Source organism: Aedes aegypti, chromosome 3 (assembly GCF_002204515.2).
Source record: "Aedes aegypti strain LVP_AGWG chromosome 3, AaegL5.0 Primary Assembly, whole genome shotgun sequence".
Classification (NCBI taxonomy): domain Eukaryota; kingdom Metazoa; phylum Arthropoda; class Insecta; order Diptera; family Culicidae; genus Aedes; species Aedes aegypti.
The window spans coordinates 167,521,366-167,543,701 of record NC_035109.1 but is presented as its reverse complement, the minus strand read 5'-3'; the positions used below and the strand labels follow the sequence as shown (position 1 = coordinate 167,543,701).

The window sequence follows — 22,336 nt, the reverse complement described above, 5'->3', positions numbered from 1 at the left end:
TTTCTCCATAGTAATTTCCATATAAACCTACATCGACTTGCTTCTGCGGGGGCGGGTGATGTGAGCAGGATCAATCGTGTTGCGCGTCGCTCGCGTGGTGTGATAAAATAGTGTCGCGGATCGCAAAGCAGGTAGTAGTGTCTTATCCTTTGCTCGCGTCAAAATATTTATCATGGTCTAATCGCTTATCAAAGTGAATCCTGCGACCCAACGATCCTCCCCATTAACAAACATCCCTCCCAGTAACCTTTGTGGAGATGCAGAGGCAAACACGGTCTCCAAATAGCAAAGGTTACACACTAACATTCCTAACATAACTAACATAACTTACCCCAATCCCACCTGACTGCAAGGACGTGGCCGGCGCCGTTATTGACCCTGTATAAATTGAGGCACTGAATTATGCACACTGAAGAAGATTATGGCCAATCCCAGCCGAACCTATAGTTGATTCTTTGTGCATTTTCACTGACATCGGTCAATCACGGAATAGCAACCATTGATATGTGTAGTCAGTCTAATCTAAGCTAAGTAATTTCCATATAAACCTACATCGTCTTTGGGCCACCTTTAAATCTTCACCGAAATAGCTGAAAATATCACAGAACTCTATTTTTATCGTTAGGAAGGTAAGGAAGATAAGGAAGATTGGATTTCACAACTTTTTTAAATTGTGAGTTTTTTTTTCAAGATTTCTAGCTCAATTCAAAACAAAACTTATAAATGTCATGGTGATTCGAATGCTATTCAAGTAAAAGACTTTCACTTCAAATATCATAAAAATCTATTGAGATTTGGAAAAGTTATGGCTATTTGTTGTTTTTCGACGTAAATATTGTAATTTTTGGTCAATTATTATTATTGGTGTATTAGTTTTTGCATAAATGCTTGGAAACAATTTTTGGCCCATAGTGGGGCGAAAGTTCGAATCAGCGGGGCAAAAGTTCGACCCATGTATAAACTTAAAAAATTGAAAATTGCCTAAAATCCGCATATTATCTTCAAATTTCGCGCAATTTGCCTGTTTGTGCGAAAAATGTTACCAAAATTTTACATTTTCACTTAGTTCCACGAAAAATCGCTATTTTTGGACATAATACAATTAACCCTGCTTTGGGCAATTTTTTGATAAAAATTGAGTGTGTATTTTCCGGCAAACATAGGTTTACGGCTGGTATAAGGTATGCCCGTCATAAAAGTATCTATGTTAAGTGTTTAAGGCAGCGAACTTTTGCCCCACACTTGATTCGAACTCTTGCCCCACCGGTGGGGCAAGAGTTCGTATAAGACAATCAATTTTGAAACTGTTATAACTTAAAATGGTTAAATATTTTGACAAAAGTTTGTTCAGCATATTAAAACCAATATGTTGAAAGTTCCTTGCGTGGTATTTATTCCTTTTCAACTGCTATTGTATTTCTGGAAATTTCGATTATACCACTAAGGTCGAATTTTTGCCCCACCTTACTCTATACAATAAAATTGTTGGACTATGGGTAAAGAAAATTTACTGAATTTCCATATCCAAGGTAGCTGCTTCAAGAGTGTAAGATTTGTTGGAAACCCATGCAATATGGGAATTTTTGGAATGGGCATAATGAGGGGATGACGGAAATCGATGTCCGACGCTATTTTTAAATCCAAGATGGCGGTCTACGGATTAGTAAAACCATTGAAAACACATGCAATATGGGTATTTTTGGAACGGGCACGATGAGAAGATGGCCATAATGAACATGACCATTTGAGTGTTTTGAAAAAAGTTTTCAAATAACATTTTTTTAGGGGGGTCCCGCTTCGTAAGCGGAAGGTCATGGGTTCGATTCCTAATCCTCCCTTAAAAAATTGGAAAAGAAACTATGAAAACTTAAACTGAACTTTTTGAAAAAGTCTTCATATAAAACCCTGGAAGAATCTTTGAAGAAAACTCTGGAAAGGTTGACAGAACCCATGCAGAAACCCTGAAAATAATTTTTGGAGGTATCTTTAGGGAAATTCATAGAGGCATCTCTGGAGTAACTAAATAAAACTGGAGGAACTCTGAACAAGGAAAAACCGCGTGGAAAAACCTCTAAGGAATCATATGAAAGTTATTTAAAGAAATTCATAAAGGAATCAAAGGAGAAATTCCTGATTTTTTCGAAATGCATGGATTTTTTACCTTATTGAAAGAAATGGCCGAAAGGAATCCCTGGATTATGGCCTTAAAGAACCTAAATGAAGGGAATTCCAAGAGTGATTCATGAAAAAATCTCTGGAGAATTTGCTAAATGAATTTATAGAAAAAAAAAATATTTTTTTTTTTTAAGTACGGTACACCGTGCAAGATGACATGGGTGGGGCAAGATGAAATTTGAGTGTATTTGGGCAAAATAAATACAAGCAATTTTTTAAAACATTAGTAGAGTAAATTTAGAAAAACTAGAGGAATACCGGGATAAATTCCCGAAGAGATCCTTGGACGAATACTGGAATAATTTTCCCGAGACATCCATAGAGCAATGATCTATGAAATAATCTCCAAAAATAACTACAGAGCACTGTGGATGAGTTCATTGTGGAGCTCATAAAGGACAACATGGAGAAATTTTAATTTCAATCCTTGAAATTCTTAATTTCTCAAGAAATTCGTAGTTCAAGTGCTTATTGGTGGTAGAAGTGCCTGCAACCTTGGACGAAGAGTCAGTATTCAGTGTGGAAGACGTGTAGTTCTTACGGTGAATGTTGGGCGATTGGTCGAAGATTCTTTGATAAGTGAGCTTGAACCCCCACACGAACGTGAAATTTTTTCATGAACAAGTTTTGAAGGAATTATTTGGAGAATTCCCAGGTAACTCCGCCGTATCGGGTATCCCCTGAGCAAGCTCATATTATATCCCAAGGAGGTTTTTCATTAGAATTATGTGAGAAGTTTGTGAAGATCTTTGTGGGGAAATACTCCAAGATATCCTCGGGATGGCTTCAGAAATTCCCAGTAAGAATTTAAAAACTGTAGTGGAATTAAATGGTATAGCATAGTACCAAATTCGATTTTTTCATCTACTTAAAAATTCAAGTTAACTTATTTCGGTCCAAGTTAAAAATTTAATTTAAAAAAATCATCCTAGACTCATTTTTTAACCTATTTTTCTGAAAATTTTTGGAATGCACTACATATCTATTTTTGAGGAAAAATATTCAAGGTGTCATTTTGAGTTTGAGGCTAGAATTATAAAAGGGGGTCTTCTGGGTCAAAATCGATCAACGTCCTCTTAATGGCTGATAATTAAAAAAACACTGCAATCCTAAGAGCAACATAGCCTGATTTCTTCTCAAAATTATAACCCATGGGTGCTAATACAGTGAGATTCCATTTTTGGCAACAAAGTTGAAATTTTCAGTTGCCAAAAACGGAACCGTGCAGAGTCGGAACCCATTTTTTTAAATAATTCAAGAATATCTTTTGAGCGTTGTTACATCACCATTATGGAACCAAATGAGAGCCAAACTTCCGGAAGGTCCACTTTGAAGCAGATTTCCGTAGGATAGAGCTATGCTATAAACGTATAGACCCGTCATATCAATTGTGACAGACGTTCCACACACTTTTTCTTGTTAAAGTAGCTTCATTAAGTTTTATAAGCGTTATGTATACCATTGTGTACAAAGGCCATGAAAAAACAAAAATCGCATAAGTGAAGAACCAGTAAAATCCTGACAATAGTGTAAGAATACAGATATACAGTACAGATTTCTTTTACGAATAAAAATTATTAAACATAGACAATATTCGGTAATTTGAAGATAGCTCTTGCTATTTTAAGGCATCTCATATCGAATGATTGACAACAGTCGAGCATGCCAAAAAAATGGAATCCCACTGTAACTGAGTTCACAATAGATTTTTTTACCGTAAAATTATATGCTTAAACTTAAGGTTTCTTGCTCAAAACACCGAAGACTGTTTCATAAAAATTAACTTCTAAGGGGTCAAATCGATTAATTTTGCACATAAGAGCTTCGTTCACAATTGTTGACTGATTGTAATGTTCTTGCTTGTGAGTTTATTACCCACTGTATTCTCAAGCAAATTTGGCGTGCCTTTTGATCAAAATGCGTCACTGTAATGAGATTATGAAATTTACGAAAACTGTTTGAATATTTCAAATGCTCAGGACCACTGGCTATGTATTTAGGTGAATTGTTTAGCCTTGAATGTCCATAAAAATAGTAAAGTGTCTTTAATAAAGTGTAATAATATTTAATGTTCGGCCTAATGACACTTGTTCAAAAAAAAAAAAGAGAAATTTTTAGGTTATTTTGAAAATTATAGGTGAATGTTTAGGACTTTTGAAAGAATAACATAAAATGAATTATTGAGGAATAAAAGATATTTCAAGGTCATTTTTTTAAATTAAAACTTTATTATGTTCCCAACAACCGTTTTGAGACCCTTTAAGGTGAAGTGAGTCGAAGCCAAACTCCAAATTTTCAAGAGCACAGATCTGGTGAACCGAACACCCATTTGAGCTGAAAACATAATCGATTGGTCACCACCAGCTAGTGATCAATCGATTAAGTTTTCAGCTTAAACTGATGTTTGGTTCTCCAGATTTGTGCTCTTGAAAATTTGAGGTTTGGCTTCGACTCATCTTCACCTTAAGACAACGTTTTCAACCTCACAAAATATTAGCTTTCCAGAATAATATTCCACAGATATAATCTAAGAGTTTCCGTTTCTAAAGTTACCATAATTATGCAAAGTTAGGACGGTAAAAAATGTATCGAAGCTAGTCGAAGATATTTGCCGAACGAACATATCTTGAAACGAACTCGAATACTTTCAGCATGATTTTGGTTTGTAGATGTGGACGGGGCCTTCTTTAGTCGAGTGGTTAGAGTCCGCGGCTACAAAGCAAAGCCATGCTGAAGGTGACTGGGTTCGATTCCTGGTCGGTCCAGGATCTTTTCGTAATGGAAATTTCCTTGGTTTACCTGGGCATATATTATAATCGTACTTGCCACACGATATACGAATGCGAAAATGGCAACTTTGACAAAGAAAGCTCTCAGTTAAAAATTGTGGAAGTGCTCATTGAACACTAAGCTGAGAAGAAGGCTTTGTCTCAGTGAGGACGTTAATGCCAAGAAGAAGAAAAAAAGAATAAGAAAAAGATGTGGTCCCACGATCCATATAGTTTTAAAACCCTCAAATTGTGAAAAGATCCCCATTCGTATGATTTTTTTTCCATAATTAAAGCATTGTATTTGTCACTCATTTGAAAATTCTCAACAAATTTGATCTCAAGATAAATTCTTTTCAAGCGATAAAATATCCATATGGCTGTGTTTTTGAACAGCGCGGAAACGTATCCCCGAATGATAAACAAATATCCATGTGAAGAAAAACAACCCACGAAAACACCTGATGGGATTTGATCAAGTTCATTGCCATCGCCTATCATCGTCATCACCAACCATCATTAGCAGCAAGCCAAGCGAAGTAAATAAAGCTACACCCATGCAAAAATCTCCGCATCAGCTCAGCTCTGCTCGGCGTGCTTTGCTGATAATTCGCAGAAAAATGTTTGGTTTGGGTTGGTTTGAGCGCAGCGCAGATGAGGAGGATTGGGGAATCCTCTTGCCTTGCCCTTTTCTTCCTGCTGGCCCCACACGCCTTTCTACACAATAGCGTCCGTGGGATAAGAGGCTTATCCATCAGCAGGCAAACGGTGGGAAGCAGAGGGTAGCAGTAGCCAACTCTCACTTAGTAAACATCGTCAATCGGCGATGTGGTGTTTGGTCAAGGTACATTCTTAAGGAAGGGTTGCTTCCAGGTGAAGTGGAATAATGGAATTCTGAAGGATGGACGTAAAATATTGCGCAGTAATAAAATGTTTTGATGATTCTTGATGAAATTTTATTAATTCTACAAGCTAAATCGTTCTTTACTTTTACTTTTCTACTTTTTATTCAAAATGTACACACTATGAAGAAACTAGCCTTAGAGAAATTTGGGGCAAAAGTTCGACCATAGTGGAATTATCCATAGTTTCAGAAAATGGAATATGGAATAATGTACATAAATACCGCACAGTGAACATTCAACATATTGGCTACAAATTTGCTGAACAAACTTGTGTCAAACTATAAATTGAAACAAATGATAGTTTTCGAATTTTAAAAATAAGTGGAGATTATAAATGGGTCGAACTTTTGCCTCACTATGGGTTAAAAATGGTTTCCAAGCATTTATGAAAAAAAAACTGATACACTACAAAGCAACCTTATGATAGGCCAAGAAATGCTTTTGGATAAAAAGATGAAAAAGATATTATTTTATTCCACGCAATTCGACCGTCTAAAAACAACAAATAGAGTAAAGTGGGGCAAAAGTTCGAATCAGCGGGGCAAAAGTTCGACCCATGTATAAAATCATGGAAAAATTTACAAATTGCCTAAAATCCACATATTATCTTCAAATTTAGTTATATTTGTCTGATCGTGTGAAAACTGTCACCAAAATTTTACATTTGGGGTCGTCCATAAATGACGTAGCATTTTAGGGGGGAGGGGGGACTTCACGAATTTGTGACGATGTGTGACGAGGTCCCAAGTAATGTGTGAAGGGGTCCCAAGTAATGGACGTAGCATTTTGAATCATGTCGTTGATAAGAGTACGAAAATAAATATTGTGCTGAAAAAAAATGACAATTTGTTATTTTTTTAAATTTCTTTGTTTTACTTATTAAACTTGGGTTATTCAATGATGATTCAGCTTGAAAACATTAAGGTGATTATAGAACGAAGCCACACCTCAAATTTTCAAGAGCACAAGACTTGCGAACCAAACAGTGCTCCGCGTTGAAAATCTATCCCACTGGTCACCACCAGCAAGCAAGCAATTTGATTGGTTTTCAACGCGAACTGTTGTCAGATACTCTCGTCTTGTGCACTTGAAAATTCGAAGTTTGGCTTCCTTTTATAATCACCTTAATATGACGAAATTCAAAATTTTCAAATAAATTTTTAATTTTCGTGATAAGGTAATCGCACAGATTTTAAGCTATCAATTTGTTAACGATAAATAAAATCAACCATTTTAGTTTTATTCACATTTTCTTCTTCTTCTTTCTGGCATTACGTCCCCACTGCACAGTGGTCCAGGAATCAGTTTTACGCGGAAAGATGAATTTTGAGCTTTAGAATGAAACATTAAACAAAAACGGTCTTCTACAAAGTTGTTTGTATTAGTAAGGTCCTTTGTTTGGTGTTATTGAAAATTAGGGTGGACCACATTTTCATAGAAATTGTTTAACCAACTTTCTTATTTGTAGAAATTATACTATACATGCTTCAGCAAAGTTGTAGACCATTCAATGTTGAGCAACTTTGCCAAAAAAAAGATTTTTTATATCTCTTAAATTGACCGATTTAGAGCTATTTTCCTACGGTGACATAGGGTGGTCCGAACAAAATTGGTTTTCTGGCTCTAGAGTTTTCAATTCAAATTTCTCATCAAAGTAGTCTATGAAACACTTTTAGAACTTTGAAAAATGCGTAGTTTGGTGAGTGAAGAAACTCGTTATCTCTTTCCGTTTGGGAGTTATTGTTGTTTTTCTCTCAAAAACATGCCTACTTTGATTGTGAATATTTTTGATTGGGGCAAACATAAAAAATATCTTTTGACGGCATTCAAAAGACAAAATGAAATTGTATATTATATCAAAAAATTACAAATGTGTTATTTTTGTAACTCTAATAAAATGCCCTTAAAAACAAATGATTTTTAACAGAAAAACTTTCTTAACTTTTGAACTAAAAAAGATATCATCAATCTTTTTGCATGAAAATTTGCGTTTTGTTAAGTTCTAAAAGTCGTTCATAGACCGCTTTGACGAGAAACTAATATTAAAAACACTAGAATTGAAAAACTGATTTTTGTTGGACCACCCTTTGATGATTAGGAAAAAATGCTCTAGATTGGTCAAATTTTGAATATTTGAGATATTTTTTATGTTTGCCCCAATCAGAAATATTCACAATCGAAGTAGGCATGTTTTTGAGAGAAAAACAATAATAACTCCCAAACGGAAAGAGATAGCGAGTTTCTTCACTCACCAAACTACGCATTTTTCAATGCTCTAAAAGTGTTTCATAGACTACTTTGATGAGAAATTTGAATTGAAAACTCTAGAGCCAGAAAACCAATTTTGTTCGGACCACCCTATGTCACCGTAGTAAAATAGCTCTAAATCGATCAATTTAAGAGATATAAAAAAAACTTTTTTTGGCAAAGTTGCTTGAAATTGAATGGTCTACAACTTTGCTGAAGCATATATAGTATAATTTCTACAAATAAGAAAGTTAGTTACACAATTTCTATGAAAATGTGGTCCACCCTAATTTTAAATAACACCAAACAAAGGACCTTACTAATACAAACAACTTTGTAGAAGACCGTTTTTGTCTAATGTTTCATTCTAAAACTCAAAATGCATCTTTCCGCGTAAAACTGATTCCTGGACCATAGTGCACTGGGACAGAGCCTGCTTCTCAGCTAAGTGTTCTTATGAGCACTTCCACAGTTATTAACTGAGAGCTTACTGTGCCAATGACCATTCTCGCATGCGTATATCGTGTGGCAGGTACGAAGATACTCTATGCCATGGGAAGTCGAGAAAATTTCCAACCCGAAAAGATCCTCGACCGGTGGGATTCGAACCCACGACCCTCAGCTTGGTCTTGCTGAATAGCTGCGCGTTTACCGCTACGGCTATCTGGGCCCCTCGCATTTTCTGTCGAAGCTTAATTTCTACAAAATAATACAATATGCTCATTTAGACAAATATTAACGTTACTATAGTAGAACAAGATATTTATGTATTGAATTATGCGTTCAATTTTGCAGGAGATATCTACTCAATCAACACATTGATTAATTTTTGATGGAATAGCCTCGATAATAATAAGGACATAAAATTTGAGTGTTCTCAAAATTGTCCTATTCAGCTTTCTAAATCACTCGGTAGTTAAGGGAAATGCCTTTTTTTATTATTTTTTTGTTTTATTATGAGTTATGTAAGAATATTTCAGTATGGTGAACAATAATGTAGTTTAGTTGAAATATTATAAAAGATGAATAATTTGTATAAAATTCGCTAAGATTATCTAAACATTCCAAATATTACAATTGTTACTTTTTTCTACCTGGTCACAGTTTGCTGAATGGATATGTACTTAAATATAAATGACGAAGATCCATTCTAAATTAAGGTATTTCTTTTATTCATATTCACTATAATCAGTTTGTCAAGCACGAATAAGGCCGGAACAAATGTTAAAATCTTCTTTTGTCACCTTCCATCAAAATGTCTCAAGGGGGGGGACAAAAAATAATAAAATAGAAATTCAGGGAAATTTATCATTTTTTATTCTCATATGGTGAAAAACCATGTTTTGCCACATATATCCGTCAAATCAAAATGTTTGAATAATAAACACGACATTTTTTTTATTGTTCGTAACATCGATCGCATAACATTTTTCATAAAAAGGCTTTCAAATTGTACTGTAGCTATTAACAATTTCAAGAAAACTGCGAAAATGTTGCACTTATATGCAACTAGAAATCAGTATCAATTCGGTCCAACATGTATGTAACATTAGGGCGATTCAAATTTTAAAAATGTTCGAGAATCCAATCTCTCATATCTTTCTTATAATCTTCACCATAAAAATAGTGTTCTGTGAAATTTTCAGCTTTCTAGGTGGTGATTTAAAGGTGGCTCAAAGACGATGTAGGTTTATTTGAAAATTAATATGCAGAAATTCTGAAAAATGTTTCAATTACGTTAGTACTGTAAGTACAAACATATCATCCCATAGGGAAAACTTATTCTTCAAGTCTTAATAAAGGAAGTTGCTGGAAAAACAAATCCGTTTTGAGCAAATTATCTTTGGGATTTTTGTAGATGTTTGCAGGGCTGTGAAGCTAAATAATACCCGAGAAGGAAAGAATAACTCGCCAATAACTTATGCATACCATATTTTGGTATCATACCACAATTAGGTATTGTTCAGTTATCAATACCTCATTTTGGTATTATAATGGTATTTGAAAAAAAGGTTTCAAACAATTCAAAATACTTCATTTTGGTATTCGACAGCTACAGGACTGCTGGAGGTATTGAACTAGTATTGAAAAATTCCATTTTTATATGAAAATCCATCAAGTATTATTTAGGTATTACAATACCTGATCTAGTTATCAGCTTGGTATTTGTAGAATATGCAGAAGGTATTATTTGAGGTATTTTACCTCTTATGCAGGGCTCATTCATACCTCATTCAGGTTGTAAGTATTGGAAATTATCTGGTATGGAATACCTCAATTTGGTATTCAGTAGTTATTTTCTTCTGCTCGGGTAGCTAACAAACTTATGAATATCTTTTCTCTTATCAGTTGGATTGAATTGCTCTCTTCAGCAAACTTCTTTATTATGGTTTTAAGAATGAGTTTTTACTATGGGATGATAAATTTGTTCTTACATTCCAGTACTAACGTGCTTGGAACATATTTCAACATTTCTCCATAGTTATTTCCATATAAACCAACATTGAGCCACCTTCAAATCACCACCTAGAAAGCTGAAAATTACACCGAACTCTATTAGTATGGTAAGGATTGTAAGAAAGATATGGGAGATTGAATTTTTAAACATTTTTAAATTTTGAACAGTCCTAAAGTAACATTTCCGGTCGGTCCAGGGTTTTTTCGTAATGGAAATTTCCTTGACTGCCCTGGGCATTAAATGTCATCGTACCTGCCACATGTTATACGAATGCGAAAATGGCAACTTTGCAAGAAAAAGCTCTAGATTAATAACTGTGAGTGTTCATAAGGACACTAAGCTATAAAGCAGGCTCTGTCCCAGTGGGGACGTAATGCCAAGAAGAAGAAGAATTCATGTAAGTCATAGGCCACACAGTTACAGTGAAACAAATAGATTGAGGACTTGTAATCGAATAACCCCTGTTATCTCATATAAAACAGTAAAGACGAATTACAAAGCTAGCTAAAAAACACGAAGAATAATGAAAATCTACACTGAAAACAAGACATTTTATTTATTTTCCCCTTCTGACTTTTTGAAAATTTTGAAGGGGGGGGAGACAAAAGTAAAATTTCAAATTTGTTCCGGCCTAATAAAAAAAATAACATAACGAAATTCCGGTTTGATATATTATGAAATATATTTCACTCTTACTCATTACTGTTGGCTTTATCAATCCGCATTAAGGTTTTTACTTTTTTTCTAAATTTTCAGCTGTAAACTTTGTTGAACAGCAGAAAACTTCGAATTAAATTTAACCTATATAAACCTATATATACAGGAAACCAAAATTATATCACCTTAACAGGAAATCAGTTTGTTTGAACCGTTTTCCAAAGGAATTTTGACCGCAACAGTATATCAAACTATTATTCGTCAGATTATCATGCGGTTTTAAGGTTTTAGTCAGTTAATAATATCAATGGATTTTAATGTTTCGGTTTTGCCCAATCACTGAGGAAAACAAAGAAAAAATTAAAAGGGGGGGGGGGGCTGCTTGATATGCTACGTATTTTTCAAGGGGGGTATCAGAATTTGTGACGAAATGCTACGAGGGGGGAGGGGGGTGTAAAAAATCAGTGAAAAAATGCTACGTCATTTATGGACGGCCCCTTTCCACTTAGTTTTGCGAAAAACTGCTATTTGTGAGTATATTACAATTAACCCGGTTTTGGGCAATTTTTTGATAAAAATTTAGTGTGTATTTTTCGGCAAACTTAAGTTTACGGCTGGTGTAAAGTATGCCTGTCATAAACGGATCGATATTTTGGGTTTTAGCCAGCGAACTTTTGCCCCACACTAGATTCGAACTCTTGCCCCACCGGTGGGGCAAAAGTTTGAATAAGACAATCAATTTTGAAACTGTTATAACTGAAAATGGGTAAATATTTTGACACAAGTTTGTTCAGCAAAATTATAGCCAATATGTTGAAGGTTCACTGTATGGTATTTGTTTTGTTTTAACTGCTATTGTTTTCCTGGAAACTTTGGTAATACCACTAAGGTCGAACTTTTGCCCCACCTTACTCTAGCCATAAAAATTCCAATCTCAATTTATAACATTTGTCTCTTATTTAAATAACATTCGAATCACCATCACATTTCTATTTTGCCCACTCGAGCTTTTGCCCCACTTGACTCTACAAATGACGTGAAATTCATGTTAAACATAATAAAATTGACAGTATTTTCACTTAAAATTGCATAATTCTTGTAAAGTTGCGTCCGACGTGACGGAAAATACTGGTACCGTAATCCGGGGTATGATTGATCAGCGGGGTAACATTGAACGGAATGACTCATCTCATAAAAAGTTCGTTTCATCATTTATTGCTGGAACATTTCCAAATCACGAATGATGCTTCTCTTTCTTATATTCATAAGCTATTAAAAGTGAAGATTTTTGCGAAAATTGCGTTTACCTTATGCGTAAATTTCTCAACTTTTCGAAACAATGATTTCAATGGGTAAGGATAACACTATCGAAGATTCATGTCTCACATAAGTTCTGCGAACGATATGTGCAAGAAAAATGCGGTTCTTACTAAAAATGGCATCGCAGAAAACGATTCCGTTGTCAAAACTTTCATAAGTATGCTCAATTAGGCAACATTAACGAATTACTGTAGAGAATATAGGATTCCATTAGGAAATTGCCTACTTTTAGGCGTTTTCCGTGGTTCGGGGTGTTTTTAATTTTAAAATAACTCAAAAAGTAAATGACTTGTAAGCGTTTGGCCATCATATTCGGCTTGGGGGGCCACGATTTGACTAAGTAACGACATTTTCAATATTACTGAATGTTGTTTACATAGGTGATCAATGTTACCCCATATCAACTAAATCAAAAAATCACTTTTAACATTTTTTTAAACATGCTTAAATCTACCAAAAAACAAAATGCAGTATGCAGTCATGAGCTATGGCTGGCAATACTTATTTGAGAAATATAAATTTTACAACGTTTGCATTTTCAAACGAAATATTTAAGAAATATTCAAAAAAATGATCAATGTTACCCCGGATTACGGTAATCCAAACAATGCTCACTTTAAAGAAAAATTATAACGTTTCTGCTTCAAATTTGTGTCATTTTATTCGCTTCAATATTCATCTATGAGGTAATTTTTTTTTTTTTTTTACATGTGAAGTTCATATCAAATTTGAGAGAAACATCCATTTAGGGCCCTCTCGTTGCTCGCAGCTACCCAAGAAGCCATATGGCACTAGAATTTTTCATGCGTGCTGATTTAGTTCGGAGCTGACCCATTTCGCATAAAGACGTTTTTCATAAGGACGATTCGCATCATGACGTTTGGCATAATGAACGTTTCACATAAAGTAGTTTCATATAAGAACAGGAAGCATTTTTAAGATGGTATATAATTATGCCAAACGTCCTCATGCAAAACTATTTTATGCGAAAAGTCCCACCCCCATTTAATTCCATTATAGAACATAATGATTCATATTAGCCTATAATAACTATATGAGCACAAAAAGGAAGTGTTTAGGAAAACTGGCAAAAAATCATGCTTCTGCATACCTTTAGAAACATTAATATATCTTTGAAACTTTAGACATAGCTAATGCTTATTCAAATTTTTTCAAACAGAAAATCCTCAAACGAAACAATATCTGTTTTTTTTATGTTAAGGTGAAGATGAATCGAAGCCAAAGTTCAAATTTTCAAGAGCACGGATCTGGAGAACCAAACATCTGTTTGAGCTGAAAACCTAATCGATTGGTCACCACCAGCTAGTGACCAATCGATTAGGTTTTCAGCTTAAACGGATGTTTGGTTCTCCAGATCCGTGCTCTTGAAAATTTGAACTTTGGCTTCGATTCATCTTCACCTTAAGAACAAAAAATAATCCCGAAAGAGCATATAAAAGATAGATGTTATACTGAAGTAATTATTAAGTACTTAACGTTCCAGTTTGGCGATATAGAGCTAGTGCAGGGATTTGAAGTATTTCAGTATATATATCCTTGTACTTTACGTATGATTTAGTAAAGTATAGACTCCGGAGATGAACCGGAAACTTAATCGATTGGTCACTTGCTGGTGGTATATCCTATATCACATTAGGACAATGAGTTTTTAGATAATCCGAATAAGTGACATTTGAATAAACAATATACATATGTGTAAGTTTTTTTTTATGAGAAACGAAAAGAGAATTACATTTGCATACCACTCCAGCATCTTCTACGCTTTGCGCGAAATTGATTGAGGAGTATATCACTTTTAACCACTTTCAACCAGTTCACTTGAGGCAACTTCTCGTCACGAGTTCCTCGCAAGAGAACACAGAACATCTTCTGATTGTGTTCTGCCAGAGGATCGATTCTGGAAGCTATAGCGAAAAATCAAAATAATGGAATGAGAAAAAAACTGTTGCGCAATGGTGAGTTGCAAATTGTTTATTTTTCTTAAATCATTCTTCTGTTCTGTCGAAATGAGCCTTGCTTCTTCACGCAGTAGCTGCTAGGGGTTTCGCATGGTGCGCAATTTGTATCATGTAAAAGATCAACAGGAAGGACGCTATCGGAGTGGCTAATGAAGTTGGGATAATTTGCTTTAGTGGTTGGTGCTCGTAATTGTGATAATAGACTTGTTTCTGCGGAATTAATGTAAGTGACATTATTGTCTTGTGTTAGTCTAGCAAGATGGATTTGTTAGTGAGTTCTATTGAATTTAACTGATGAGTTATATTTTGATGTACAACATGCCATTTAATTCCAACTTTTTCATAGTTTAGCGTTTGCTCAAAACAATAATTCTATACCTACACACTGGCTGGTTCATAAACGGTACAGGTCGAACTTTGCACACGTAATATAATTATAGAGAATTGTACCCATAAATCTGCGATATTATTGTGGTACACCTACATAATATGAATATAAAATATTGAATTTTAAACAAAAGTTGGAGTGAAACCATCTTATGATTCTTAAAGATGTAAAGCAATAGCAAATTTGAGATGCACCCGACTGCTTAAAAAATATATGCGGAGATACTACCAGTGAAAAGCAGAAAACATCAAATGTTGACAATGACTTATACAGTCATTTGCAAGTTGTTTCGAGATACCCAGGAGCTAGTTACTGGACCATGGAAAGGACATCAATCCGATGATAGCTATATATTCAATTGGAAGTTCCAAATATCCCGCAAAAGCTTCTAGCCGCGGGTCGGGATGTACAAGGATGCTGATGAGATTATGACGGACGGACTTAAGATGCTTGAAAGGTAGAAGCAATCCAATGTTGAACACATGAATACTGCTGTGAGCAAATATCAAAACTGCAAAAGCAGTTGTCTTTGAAATAATCGACATTCCCGGAAGAGTCAAGAGAAATTATGTTAGGGTAATTTGCCCATTTTTGCGGTATTACTTTTTCTTGCGGTAGAATTAAATCCTTATTATTGATCGAAAACTCTTTTTCTTATCTTTAATATTGCCCTGGACTTATTCATCTCGGAACCGACGGCTGCATTTCTCTTTCGAAGGAAGATCTTTTGTCATAAGTGACTATCTCGGGGATAAAATTGGATCCCAGGTCCTCCGGGTGGATTCTTACCTCTAGACCTGGCCCGTCTCATCGAACACTCTATTTTCTACGATCCCAAGCTGAACAAAATAATGCTTTTAAAATTAAACGATTTTGATCGTTGGAAGAACAGTTTTAAATTTAACGGAGAATAGCCTATATTTTAAAGCGGCCTCTCTATCTACTGAACGAATTTCATTAACGTGATTTTTTAAGTAAGGAATCAAAACAATTACATACATGCAGTGGGTATATCAGTTCATGACAGAAGTAGTTACATGATGTACGTTGAATTTTGGAGAACATTTCTATATTTTTGAAAAAAAGCTTAAACCGTAATGAAATTTATTTTTGCCTATTGTTGCGGTACCTTTATATTACAATCAAAAATTCCAAATTTCAGTAGTCATACTAAATCGTTATACATACAAAAATGCGTTTAAAAACTAAGAAAGAAGATGATCGCAGTGTTCTAAAACTGCATCGGAATAGTGAAAGTTAGTGGAAAATCTATTTGCAAGACACCGAAATTGTAGGGTATACTTAAATCGACAAATTCTTTTCTTATTTAGCGACTACCCAGACAACCAGAATATACAATGACCCCACAGTTATGGATCAAATAGTGTGGAGTCCAACCTATGAAATTCAATAAAACGACATGGAAAACGTAAAATTGTAATTGAAAAGCACGAATTGAATTGTTTCAAATTGGAACTTCGGTAAGTAAACTGTTTTGAGTGTAATATTTGCATAGGATTGCATAAACATTAAAAATTGCATCGGTTTCTGAAAACCATATTATGGATCAATTTTCATATTATGTATCAAATTGTGACACATTACGGATTAGTGTGCAAAATCAAGAGATTTTAAACTCAATGCATCTGGGGATTTTTTTTAATTTCGGTACGGGTTTGGGCCGAAAGTTCTCAAATTTTCATGAAACTTTTTCTACAGGCAGGGCTCATCAATATATGAATAAAAAAATGAGAAAAAATCAGGTCGCTTATTTTCCCGGAATACTCAGTTGGAAAATTTTTGTTTTCTCCTGACACTACTTATTTTGAAAAATCACAACTCAAGAACGAAGCATCATAGAAACAAAGTTTTTTTTTTATGAAAATGAAAGCAAATTTTCTCAGGAATACAAAAAATATTAACTGGAAAAAGTTTTCCACAAAATTTTTCATCGATGAGAAAATTCGTAAAGAAAAGCCGGAAAACTATGCTTCAACTCGTGGAAAATTAAAAAAAAAATATTTTTAAGAAGGTAATTTCATAAGCTTTAATCGCTGAAATTTTTGAAATGTATTTTTTTTTCGTTTTTGTGTTATGGCCAATTTTGTAAAAAATGTGCAAATGTGCCATATTGAGCCTTTTCTTTGAAAAATCATAACTCAAGAAAGAAGCATCGTAGAAACAAAGTGTTTTTATGAAAATGAAAGCAAATTTTCTCAGGAATAAAAAAAATATTAACTGGAAACAGTTTCCCACAAAATTTTCCACCGTTGAGAAAATTCGTAAAGAAAAGCCGGAAAAACTATGTTCCAATTAGAAAACTTTCAAAAATATATTTTTGAGAAGGTAGTTTCATAAGCTTTAATCGTTGAAATTTTTGAAATGTACTTTTTTTTCGTTTTTGAGTTATGGCCAATTTTGTGGAAATTGACCATATAAGCCTTTTCTTTGAAAACCCATATTTCAATCGAAGCATCGGAAAAACAAAGATTTTTTATCAAAGCAATTGCAAATTTTCTAAAACATCTGAAAAAAGATATGGGATTGGTTTTAATGAAGTATAAGTCGGAAAGGATGATATTTTTCATGAAAAATTACACTGATAAGGGATTCTTTCCCTTATCCTTGTTGTCCTAAAAGGTCCTTGTGATGGTATCGGTGGCAACATTAAGCGAATGGCTAGAGATGCTAGTATTAGAAAGTCAGCAGAAATTAATACGCCAAACAATTTTTCGACTGGGCTGTGTCGCAAAAGGCGAAAGACCGATTTGATTTTTTTTATTCCTGAGAAAATAAGCTTTCATTTTCATAAAACTTTGTTTCTACGATGCTTTGTTCTTGAGTTATGATTTTTCAAAGTAAGTAGTGTCAGGGGGAAACAAAAAAATTCCAACTGAGTTTTCCGCGAAATAGGCGACCCTGAATTTTTCTCAATTTTATTTTTATTCATATATTGATGAGCCCTGCCTGTGGAAAAAGTTTCATGAAAATCTGAGACCTTTCGGCCCAAACCCGTACGGAAATAAAAAAATCCCCAATTGCGAAAAATGTTGTATGCAACGCGTTGCAAAACTCGATTTTTTCAGCACTCGTTTTTTGTACAACTCGTGCTGAAAAAATCATCATTTTGCAACTTGTTGCTTAAACAACTATTTTTTTTTATCTCGTTTATTTTGCGAGCTCAAAATATCAAAATTTAGTTGTCGTCATATTTTTTAATAAAATTTGCACCATAATTAGGGAAAGTGTACCGGTATTCACCATGTACCAGTTATTCGCCATCCCGGATTATCTTCTTCTTTTCTGGCGTTACGTCCCCACTGGGACAGAGCCTGCTTCTCAGCTTAGTGTTCTTATGAGCACTTCCACAGTTATTAACTGAGAGCTTACTATGCCAATGACCATTTTTGCATGCGTATATCGTGTGGCAGGTACGAAGATAATCTATGCCCTGGGAAGTCGAGAAAATTTCCAACCCGAAAAGATCCTCGACCGGTGGGATTCGGACCCACGACCCTCAGCTTGGTCTTACTGAATAGCTGCGCGTTTACCGCTACGGCTATCTGGGCCCCATCTGGGTATATAATCCCGGATTATATACCGCTTTATGTCGTAATACGGTATATAATCCGGGATGGCGAATAACTGGTACATGGTCTTCTTCTTCTTGTGGGCATTAACGTCCTCACTGGGACAGAGCCTGCTTCTCAGCTTAGTGTTCTTATGAGCACTTCCACAGTTATTAACTGTTGATTGCCAATTGTTCACTAAATTGCTTTAATATGATACAGAAACATTCTTAGAAACCTCAAAATTGGCTCAGAAAATAATAGAAAAAAGAAACAGTTTCCTTAAAATTTTTGCTCTTTTGTACATTGTTTCGCCATTGTGTTCCTGGTTCGCCACCTCCCAAAAGAAATTAACGTAGGTGGCGAATTCAAGAACCGAAATTAAAAACGTGGCGAATGCTGGTGCAAGTGGTACAGTATTCGCCACCCCCATTTTTAATACAAAAACAATGTTTCTAATTAGTTTTTATATTTTGCCAGCTGAGCATGGATTGGAAGCTTTCGTTTAACGTATCGACAGTAATCAAAGGTCTTTTGATTTATGTTTGTATAAACAAAAAACTGTTGCCAACTGTTGTACACCTTCCCTATATGTTTTATCTTTAATGATTTTTCTTTTACACACAATAATGGGATTTGTGAAAATTGAAATTGTTCTCTAAATACAAATTAATGTCAAATGATCCAATCTGCAAAAAAGTGTCCTCTTTGAATGCACTCTTCGTCGGAAATTATTTGCTTGTTTGCTACCATTTTTATTCAAATATGACTAATGCATGAAATAACAAATTGATCGTTTTTTCCTAGATAAAAATGTAATGGTCAACATATTGAGGAAAATCACGAGGTTATTTTGTGCTTTATGAAAACTAGATGTTATTGTTTTAACGATTTGTTGGCAATTTGAAATGAGACTACTTCTACATTTGCTCCGATCCCCCAATTAAACCCTTATCTAAGAGCTATTTCGCTGCTCTATTAGAGCTAAAACTTTTAGCTTTATCCACAACAATATCCAATTAAAATAAGTTTTGTTCAATGAATAGAGTTTCATATTCGGTCATAATCTCTACTGCAGTGAACCGCATTTTCTAATGCTCTTTCAGCTGCCCTAATGAGATAAGATTTGTTTGGAAAAAGTAGGAAAAAACAGCATTGTCCCATAATGAAAAGTAACCGCATATCAGTCCCACTACAGAATTCCGCATCGAGTAACACAAAAATGAACCGTGTTGTGATCATCTTTACATTTTTCTCAGAATGATATCATAATGAAAAGCAAATTGTGAAAGTTTCATCAAGATTTGAACATGTTCCAATCCTCTGGAGTTTTTTAAATATTCGTATGGAAAACGAGTTTGGAAACTTCACACCCCATTTTCTCAATGCCTACTTTTTACAAATGGGACTGACTTGCGATTCACGGCAGTATATGTATCATAAACTCACAAAATTTTCAAAGTTAAAAGTTCTGTACTTATGTCAGTTCAAACAGACAGTAAGAATAATCAAACGTATAACCTCAACTTTTATGTTAATCTAGCTCAGACTACGACGATTAACAGACGGAGCCAAATTCTCTTCTTTGTCACGCGCGCGCCACTATTGACCTTGTTCGCTTGATCTTCGCACCCATTCCCTGCAGACATCTTTGTCGTTGCCTTGATTTCTTCTTATCAACGTGGTGTCGTGGCCAGAAATAAATTGCGCGACATGATCTAACTTTGTACGGTACCTACCTACAAATATTCCTGAATAGCTTCGGCTCTATGCTGAACCCATCCTCAGATAGCCACCGTTGAAATGCGGTGCAAATTTAAATTATGCTAGGGAACACAATGCAATGCCTCTTCTTACCTTGTTTCCTTCCTCCTGCGCAGCGAGCACAGCAACTTGAGTCGCCTTCCACGTTCTCAGACTCCTCTCTCGCGGTGAGTTAGTCTCTCGCACTGCAATCAATGTTACTTCCAAGGTTTTTTTTTATTGCAAAACTATCGCACCGGCATTTGTTTGTAAACACACCACGTGGATCGGAGTACTGTTCAATTGAGTTTCAAATTTGGTAAGTTAGTTGACTTTGTGTTGTTCAAATACGCGTCTTTCCTACGTTCTGACGATTACTTATGATCCTGCCCAGAACTTCATTGCAAACAACCGAAGCAGAAGAAACGAAAAATGTGAACGATAAATTGCCCGACAGGTACAGACGCAGGAATTTCAAATCGAAATATTCTTCTGAAATATCACTTATCTCTGCTGCTCATCTTCTCGGTTACCACTTAAAACTGCATTGTAGAACTCACTTCGAAACCACGTCTTGGCTGGTCGGTCCGTACCGTCGATACGATTTCTTTCCTCAGATGTGTCTGGTTAAAAATAGCGTTGGCTTTCAGGAAACTCTCTGATCCAATGACATGAATTTCAAGGGCACGGCGATGGCGAACCTCAACACGATGACTGGGCAGGCAACGCGAAACACTGTATTCTTATCATTCGACACGACTACGCTTTGGCCTCGTGAGTGCGTAAATTCATACCACGCCGGCTTAATGTTCACGCAGATTATTTAGCTGCTGGAAAATCTCCACTTCTTTGCACACAGAGGTCCAATTAGTTGCGGCAAAACAGGCACCAAAGCCAACACTTTTCTCATAAACGCTTACAACCATGCACAAAAAACATAAACCACTTCAGCACAGTTCTCATCCCATAACCTCCAACTCACGGAAGGAGCTATGAGAAAATAACATGAATCGAGCCTCTGCACGGCATTAAAAACCAAAACAAAACGCGATGCGATAAACCATGCTCAGCTCAGTGAGAAGTTCGCGGCTGATGATCACCGCACTGTTGCGGGCGTTACTTCTTCTTCAGGGGCTCATCTGCGACGTGACCCAATCTATGTAATGGTATAAAAGTCAACTCGCCGGTATCCAATAAGGTATGCTGGAATCTCACCAATTCGCGTATACAAGAGACTGCAGAGAGGATATGTGCTTAAAACATACTCTCCGAACAAAAAACTCAGCTCACCGATTCTCTCCAGTCTCCGAGTTTGCCAGTTTCCTTCCTTATCTCAACTCAAGGCATCTTCCACACTACAGCATCCTTTTCATGGACCAGCACGCGTCTGACCGTCTCTCTCGCGGTTTCCTATATGTGAACAGGCTTACGCTGTATGTAATAAAGTACGCAACACGTTTTGCCAAGATGGGAACCCGCACGGAATAAGCTCCTCACGCAAACGCAGATAATCCAAGACTGATTCGAGCATGAGTTTGCCAGCGGCTGTTAAGCCCTATGATGTTGTTGCAGCTATATGCTCGCAAGTAGGGACGGGGATCCAGTGGTTGGCGGTTGAGGTCGCCGCGCGAGGTGGTGGCGAGTCTAGCGATAAAGTCTATCGCGAGCGTGCGATTCAATGAATGAAAATGGACAGGAAAAATTCGTGATGCCTCTTCTAGGATGGCTGTCCCGAGGTCTGGTGTGTTCCAAAATGCGGCTGATCGTCCAAGTTTTAAAATGTTTATTTTTGTCGTGAAAGCGATCGTGTTTCATTTTAAGTATCACTTTACGTATTCAGCTGTAATGGAAATATATTTATCATAACGAAGATGCTGTTTTTTAAAGGAATTTTCACAGTTATGAACTAAAAACATCCTTTTTTATTTGAAGAAAAAGCTCTTTTTAAATAGTTTCGTTTCAAACATTACTTTCAATACATATAACTAAGGGGCCCAGATAGCCGTAGCGGTAAACGCGCAGCTATTCAGCAAGACCAAGCTGAGGGTCGTGGGTTCGAATCCCACCGGTCGAGGATCTTTTCGGGTTGGAAATTTTCTCGACTTCCCAGGGCATAGAGTATCTTCG

General features: G+C 35.7%; 1 protein-coding gene across 1 annotated transcript in view; it reads right to left on the bottom strand.

Annotated features, from left to right (window-relative positions):
* LOC110677901 (ecdysone 20-monooxygenase) overlaps positions 1–21,721 on the bottom strand; it is a 119,802-nt gene extending 98,081 nt beyond the window's left edge. Inside the window, exon 1 of the mRNA XM_021849814.1 lies at positions 20,324–21,721. The gene's annotated coding sequence lies outside the window, so the exon portion shown is untranslated. The remainder of the gene's footprint in view (positions 1–20,323) is intronic.
* Positions 21,722–22,336: the final 615 nt, after the last annotated feature.